This window comes from Cebus imitator, unplaced genomic scaffold (assembly GCF_001604975.1).
Source record: "Cebus imitator isolate Cc_AM_T3 unplaced genomic scaffold, Cebus_imitator-1.0 Scaffold167, whole genome shotgun sequence".
NCBI classification, from domain to species: Eukaryota; Metazoa; Chordata; class Mammalia; order Primates; family Cebidae; genus Cebus; species Cebus imitator.
Genome location: NW_016107482.1, coordinates 5,103,852 through 5,111,946, shown reverse-complemented (window position 1 = coordinate 5,111,946; position 8,095 = coordinate 5,103,852). Strand labels below are relative to the sequence as shown.

The 8,095-nt window shown below is 36.3% G+C and overlaps 1 protein-coding gene and 1 long non-coding RNA gene across 2 annotated transcripts in view; both read left to right on the top strand.

Moving 5' to 3' along the window:
- Positions 1-8,095, top strand: part of TSN (translin) — a 77,694-nt gene that overhangs the window by 11,722 nt on the left and 57,877 nt on the right.
- The window catches only part of LOC119473558, an 11,254-nt gene continuing 6,598 nt past the window's right edge, over positions 3,440-8,095 (top strand). The window contains exon 1 of the long non-coding RNA XR_005202769.1: positions 3,440-3,482. This is a non-coding gene — a long non-coding RNA (uncharacterized LOC119473558). The remainder of the gene's footprint in view (positions 3,483-8,095) is intronic.

Below are 8,095 nucleotides of genomic sequence, written 5' to 3'. Positions count from 1 at the left end.
AGACATAAGAGAAGAGTGAAGCAGATTTGTGGAATAAAGCAAAGAGGAGTAAATTCAAAGAAAATTGCCTGGTACCTAGTTCTTGCTTCAGGTTCATTCTTGAGGCTAGGCTATATCCCTTCCAGTGGCTCTCTGAGATAATTCTGATTCTGTATCCTATTGTAAATTCTCTCCCTTTTTCTCTCTGTTTTTCTTTGCTAGCTCAGGTTGTATTGCATTATTTGTAACTAAATAATCATGCACAAATTATAGAGATTATGTAGTGTGGTTTTCAGTTCAAACACACAAATATCAAGAAACATGAGACCTAAGGTTTTTATACCCGGAATTTTGATCCAATAGTATATACAATAATTCATTAGGCTCGGAAATGAGATACGCTATTTCACAGTACGTCATTACATGAGATTATGTTGGGGGGTAAATACAGCGTCATTTTTACAATTGCTTATTAGTTGCAGAATAATTTTTAATAGAATATGGACTGTTAATATTACATGACTTTTTTTCCTCCAGATTTGCCTTGTTTTCTTAAAATTGGTAAGGCTATGTGAATAAGCACTTTCAGTTAATAACATGCCCATGGACAATAGCTAGTGTTAGCTAAGTAAAGATTGATTATAAAAACAGAAACACTGTAACACATTAAGAGAAAAAGCAAGAAGAAATGTCAGAAACTAAACCTGACCATTTGTGTGTGTGTGTCTGTGTGTGCGTGTGTGTGTGTGTGTGTGTGTGTGAGAGAGAGAGAGAGAGAGAGAGAGAGAGAGAGAGGTGGGTATAGGTATATGATAGACCCTATTAGGCATATAAGTTGATATGTTGAGCAGTTTTTGAGAATTAGGTGGGGGAATTCAAGTTAGAGACGTAAATTAAAGTTAACAAAATGTAGGCTATATTTATGTCCCTGAGAATGGAGGAGATCTTCCAAAGATGTGAAGACAGTAACAGTTTACATGCTAAGGCTTGTGAGAATTTCAAATTTTAGAGATTGAGAACATAGTAAAACTTAAATTCTAATAAAACACAGTGAAAATTATGATAAGAACTCATGAGCACGTTTTACCTTCTTGCCAAAGTCTCACTGTGTGACAGTGATATTTCCTTTTTGAACTGCCAGCAGCCATGGCTTTGTTGAAGTTTTGATGTAGAAAGAGGATGACGCTAGGATTGGCCTGGTTGACTAGTCAGTGACCAGATTGCCCTAAACGTTATATGAATGTTGTCTAAGATGTGTAATAGTCTCCTAATGTTCTCTCTCTTTGTTGACTTTAATTTCCACACGGCTACCAGAATAACTTTCCTAAAATAAAACTATTTTGTGTGTTTAAAATACTTCAGTGGTCCCCTCTTGACTTCAGAAGAAGGTCAGATTCCTCATGATAGTACACAAGGCTCTCCATCCCCTTCCTTTCACCCACCTCCCCCAGTGGTGTCTCTCACCACTTCCCTGCTGGTACTCTGAGTTACTTAATATTTCCCCTGATGTTTCATTATCATTTCTCAGCAGGCTTCCATATATGATGTGTCCCAGCCTGGAAAACTATTTTCCAACCATATGCGTTGACATTTCTGACATCTTTTAGGGAGCCCTGTCTGAACTCTTAATTCTGGGTTACTTTTTCAGTATCCTTCCTGACATCTTTTTCTACTGTAAAATTAAGTAATTCAAACTTGAAACTGTTGGAACTTTAAGGTATTTTGAGCCCAGAGAGGATTCTGGCTATGTGGCCTGACTCACATAGTGTGCAGCTGGAACTTCTGCTTTTTCCTGTAAATGATTAGGAAAGGGGTCATGGCAACAGAGATAAGACTTCCCTCAGATCATCACTCCTCCTCATGGAATGTTAAGGCAATGCTCCTTTTATTGTCGCAATCTGTAACCTATCAAATGGCTATAACCTATGCACTGACCTTGTATGGAAAATGTTGTAACTCCCTATATGAATGAAACCCTAACTAATCCACTTAGGAATGATAACCCATTCTTTTAGAGTATGTGTTTTCTGGGTAGTCATCCTGAAGCGTTGCACTCAGATAAACACTATACTTCACATAGTTTCTGAATCTCATTATATTTGATACTATTCTGCATTGCAGTTACCAATGTAATGAGGTAGAGAATATATCCAGGAAAGTGGCTCTCCACTATTTGTCTGCCAGGGCATATTTGACAATGTCTAGGGACATTTTTGGTTGTCACAGTTGGGGAGATGCTACTAGCATCTAACTAGTAGAAGCCAAGGAAACTGGTAAGCATCCTACAATGCACAAGATTGACCCTACAACAAAAAATTATTCAGCTCAAACTGGCAATTATGCCAAGATTGAGAAATCCTGCACTGGAATGAAGAGTGAATCACTTGAGCCTTGTTGAGGTTGAGGTTGTGCAGGGGCAGCCCACAGCAGGGAGTAGCTCGGAATCTGAGGGCAGGGAGAGTTGGGATAAGGAAGGAGGAGAAGTGTGAATAAGAAGCCTGGATGGGCGAGGATGTAGAGAGTTTATCAGCTACATATGGGAAGGGAAATGGTGTTTAAAGAAGATGTTTACAGATGTGTTCCAGGTGAGCCACTGTGGGAAGCCCTCTCCCATCTACACTGGTCTGCTACCTATTGGAACATACCCTCTCCAGGGCTTGTTATACCCTCACCATCCCACAAGCTTGCCCAACTCACCGTCTTTTATTGTTACTGTTGTTTTCTTTTAAGCTTTCGGCAGCCTGAAGCCATGGTTCTTGGTTTCTGTCTCTAGTGAGAAGCAGAAAAGAAATGAGGAAGGGGTTTTACTGACCCAACCAGAAACAGAACTAAGAATCCATGGCTGTATTCTCTCCCTTGACATACCTGAAAAAGAAATGGTTATAAATGCTTTCGATCTGTTCAATCATTCTAATCTTAGTGGCATGATACATTTCTTCTATAAAATTAAAATTTTATTTTGGAAGTAGAACCTTTGGATATTTCAGTGCCTGAAAACAAGTGAATAAATAACCAACGTTGAAATACCCGGCACTGGTGAAGTATGCAAGGGAAATATTTTGAAAGTAGACAGACATTACAACTATATCCTTCAAATTAATTCTGAGGACTTTTTACCAAGCTGCCGGCAAAACTATTTGATTGAAGACAGTAATTTATAATTTGATATGGTGGGTGGTCTAGAAATAACCCTGATACAATGCATGTTTTCCTGCGTGTCTGTGTGTACACATGTACACATGTGTAGTGGGAAGGAGGCTGACTTATCTGTGTTATAGGCTACCTTGTATATATTTGTACATAAACACACACATACACATTCACATGCATATTTTCTCTAACAGCTCGCTTCTAAATTCTTTTTTTTTTTTCTTTTTTTGAAACAGAATCTCACTCTGTCACCAGACTGGAGTCCAGTGGCTCGATCTCAGCTGACTGCAACCTCCACCTCCCCAGTTCAAGTGATTCTCCTGCCTCAGCCTCCTGAGTAGCTGGAACTACAGGTGCGTGCCACCATGCCCAGCTAATTTGTATATTTTTAGTATAGATTGGGCTTCTCAGTGTTGGCCAAGATGGTCTCGAGCTCTTGACCTCAATACCCACCCATCTTGGCCTCCCAAAGTGCTGGGATTATAGGCGTGAGCCACCGCGCCTGTCCCCTAAATTCATTTTTTACTGTGGCCTTTGAATTCAATTTAAACAGCCCAGACTTTTCATTCCAATAATGGATATTCCACTTTCTTGATGATATCTAAAAAATATACCTGGAGAATCTCTTAAACTCTGGAGGTGGGGGTTGTGGTTAACCGAGATTGAGCCATTGCACTCCAGTCTGGGGAACAAGAGTGAAATGTGATCTCAAAAAACAAATAGACAAAACAACAACAACAACAACAAAAATATATATATATATACTTGGCATGTTCTAACTTTGCCTTCTTTATCTCTAAAATAGGGCTGAGATTTTACATTTCATGTAGCTTTTGAAAGGATTAGCTGCTTCAAACCATCACACAGTGACAGGCAAGATACCCAACCACACCTACCACTGTTTTTGTGAGTGTTATTAGGTACAAGTGGGGTCAGAAGTGAGAACTAAAAAACAGAGGAAAAGGATGAGATTTAGTATTGTTGAGGCCTGTTGCAACTTAGAATTTCCATTCCTAAATATGAACTCTAAAGGGGTTTGATAACCTGCCAAAAGAGATAAAAATATTGATACTTATGTTTGTAATACACAAAACTGGGAATAATTTTAAATTTCCGTTATTAAGAGGAATGTGCAAATAAATTGTAATACATTCATACATAAATATTTAGACAGCATTGTAAACAGAATGACCTAGATGTAAATATTTAATATTCAGTAAAATGACATTTTTTGCACAGAGAAGAAGTGAAAGAAGTGAGACTGAGACGGTAATGCAGACAGACTTTAACTATAACCTGATGGTTCCTTTAAAATCCTGGAGCAAATATTATAGAATATTAAAGTTTCTTATACCTGGATAGCATATTTATTTCTCACTGTGAGTATAATGTACTGGTGGGTGTGCATGCTATGAGTAAGAGAGAGGAACGTTTTGATTTGAGAGGGAACTTCTGAGTGTTGCTAATAATTTTTTAAGACTCTGCTTGCCGTTTCCTAAGTCGTGCTCTAACTTAGAAAAAGAAATAAGGTATTTCAGCTAAGAAGGTTGGTATTTCTAATCAGTCATCAACTCTATTCAATTTGCTTCTTCCTTTTTATTTGCCTGAATTACCACCTTTTTCTTTAAGTTTCTGGTAAAAGCAGTATGTATTCTTAGAAAATTAAGTTGTAGATGCACAGTCAGTTTTATAGATATGTTGTCTTTTTTCATTTCTACATTTTAAATATTGCCCTGGGTTTCTGTGTTTCTGCACATTAGTAGAAGGTTGACTTTAATACTTAGAAATTATGATTATTATCTCATTGCCTTGTGCCCGGAATTAGAATTGTTTTCTTTGGTGTTCAATCTCGGTCTTTTTCTGTGGTTTTCAAGATCACCACCTGTTTCAGATCTAATATGGCCTTGTTAAGTTTCTTATCAACAGACTTAGGATAGTTCCCACACAGCTGAGCTTTTAACATCCCCAAGAATTATTTCTCTTAATGCTCAGCCTTCGGAAACACTGACTGACGTAGGATAATTTCTTGTAACATTTTTTTTGACAGTACAATGTTTTAAAAATCATGTTGAATCTTGTCTCTTTCTCTCTAGTCTTTTGCAGTACTTCCCCTGGTAATTTAGTCATGTAATATATAAATGTACATGCCCTTCAAGTTTCAGTGTCAATGATCTCCTTCCCGAGAAAGCCTTCCCTGAACCACTCGTTTTTATGAGATTCCCCTGTCATTCACCTGTCCTCATCCTTATAATCAGTTGAGAGCCTTATTTAACCCTGACTTTCCTGAGGAAAAAACTATGTCATTATCTGTATATCTATATCAAGATAGACAATAGAGATAGATAGATGCCAGCTAGCTAAATAGGTAATAATATAAATAACACATCTATCATGTCATCTGTCATGTGTTATTACGTATTTATATAAATTTATAATTCTTTATTATTTGTTAACTATATAATAGAATAGGTAATAAATTTTATTCCAGCAACTTATTTATCTATTTGTATATAAATATTCATATAATTATATGTTTATATATAATTCATATTAAATATATATAAATTATATAAAAATATATATATGATTATATGTATTATATATTTATATATAAATATAAAGATAAACAGAAGTTTATATTTATATATAAACAACATATATAAACATGTGATATTTAAATATTTATAAATAAATAGGTAATAAATAACATTCTAGATGATATGGCTGTACCATTTATTATTAGGTATATGGATAATGAATAATTTGGATGGATAATTTATTATTGGATGGATTTATTATTATAAATAATAAATAATAGATAGATAACTAAATAATCTGTAACCAACCAGTGCTGAATAGATAGATAGATAGGTAGGTAGAGATAGGTAGATAGATGAAAATAGGTTGGTAGGTAGAAAGATGGATAAGTAGATGATAGATGATAGGTAAGTATCAGATGGAGAGATACACAGATAATAGATAGATAAATAGATAAGTAGAATATAAGTAAATAGATAATCTTTAATCAGTGCTGAATACAGGGTTTGATGCAGAATAAATATTCAATGAACAGTGATGTATAAAAAACAATCCAAATTTTTTATCCTTATCATTTAAAAGAAAATCATAATTATACTATGATCTATCAATAACTTAAAAATCTAGTAAGTTTGTGCTTCCCAGAATTTTCAGAAAAATCAGAGATTGAATTAAAACAAAAAAGTCATGTTTATAAAACTGTATGTGCATGAAAGGACATTTTGTAATTTTCTCCAAAGGCATTCATTGTGGTAGTCCCATCTATGTTACAACTGTGCTCTGATAACTGATGAAAGGATATTATTTAGTTATCTGGCTTGATAAAATAATAATATTGAGGTGAAAGTGCAATGAAACTAAAATTCAGTAAGACTACTGTGTACCTTTTAAATATTCATATAAGAAACAAGATATGTTTCATTCCCTTTGTGAATTATCACTTTGAGATATGGTAAAATAGCTAAATAACACCTAATCAAGAAATTTGACCTTAGTCCTCTCTCCTTTCCCATGTATAACCCATAATAAACTTGCTTTCTTTTTAATTCAGTCAAAAACGGACAACCTGAAACTCTAACAAGCTCTTGACCTGTGTTGGCCCTTCCTGCATTTTCATGGGAGGATGATGTAATTCATTATTTCCACTGATATGTTGAGAGCTCTTGGCCAGCATCTTTGCTATTCATGTGTTCAGTCTAAAGTAATCTGTACTTAATAGAGTGCTGGAGCATGTCAGGATGAACAATTAAATATGATTGTTGTCATTGACAACCTGCAGTTATTACTAAAAATGTTCCAGGCAGGAATGTGAGCATTGAGGTGTTTCTTTCAAGTAAAGGAGAAGTTTAAATGAAGTATCTCTTCTAGATAATGACAATTAAATGCTATGATTCAAATAGTGCTTTCTCCTTCAGTCTATAGGCATCATAACAGAGTTTCTTTTTGCTTTCCATACTTACTGGCACAGGGAATTAATTTAACTGGTCAGACTTTTGACTGAGAGTGTGATTGGTAATTACTTGGTTTGTTAGAGCAAGATGGGGCTCAGGTGGGGGTCAATTATTCCTGAATAGGGCAAGAGAGGACATGAGCTTGACATCGATTAAAAGAACAGGTGATGACCCCTATGTAAGCACAGAGAGAAAAATAATAATTGAATAATTTGAATAATGAGTCAATAAAATGAGATTGTCAGAATTTCCACGTAAAAATACCTTCCATAAATGCCCTCTTTTGCCCCAATGATGCGTCTAAAATGGGTGTTCTTACAGTCAACACCTGGGCCGTGTGTGTGCGTGTGTGCTCGCACACACGCACACACATTGGGAGGGTCGAAGGAGAGGGCATTTGGTGAACAAACAGCTGGCATAACTAAGTCAATAAATGCCCTTTGGTGAAATCATTTAAGCTACTGAAAACTGTAGTTGTCCTGTCCCTAACTCCTAAAATAGGAGTACTAACTAAATTTCCCAGCATGGAGATAGAAATGTTTCAAGATGAAAATTTCCCAAGGTCGACTCAAGAGCAATATCCCGGAGGAATTTGAAGGGGTGGATATAAGCATCTCGCTGTTTCCAAAAGGAAAAAAAAAACAAAAAGCGTGGCCACAAAGAGGGGCCGGTGAGTTTTCAGTGACACTGCAAAGACGGCCAGGTGAGGGGCGGCCACAAAGTGGGCTGGCAGCAAAATGCAAAGAGTGAACAGAGAGAACAGTGCTGAGCAAGGAAAGGAAGAGAACATGTCTCCTATCTCCACTGTCCCAGATCCTTGATGAGATGGGTGTCCCACTCAGGAGATAAATGTCCAGTCTCTAATTAGGTCACGTAAGAGGTCACCCTCCAGCATTACTTAATTAGTATTTTATCTGGTGATCACACAGCAAACCGAGCCCTTTTGCTTATCTTTTTTTCTTTCTCTCTTCCTCCCC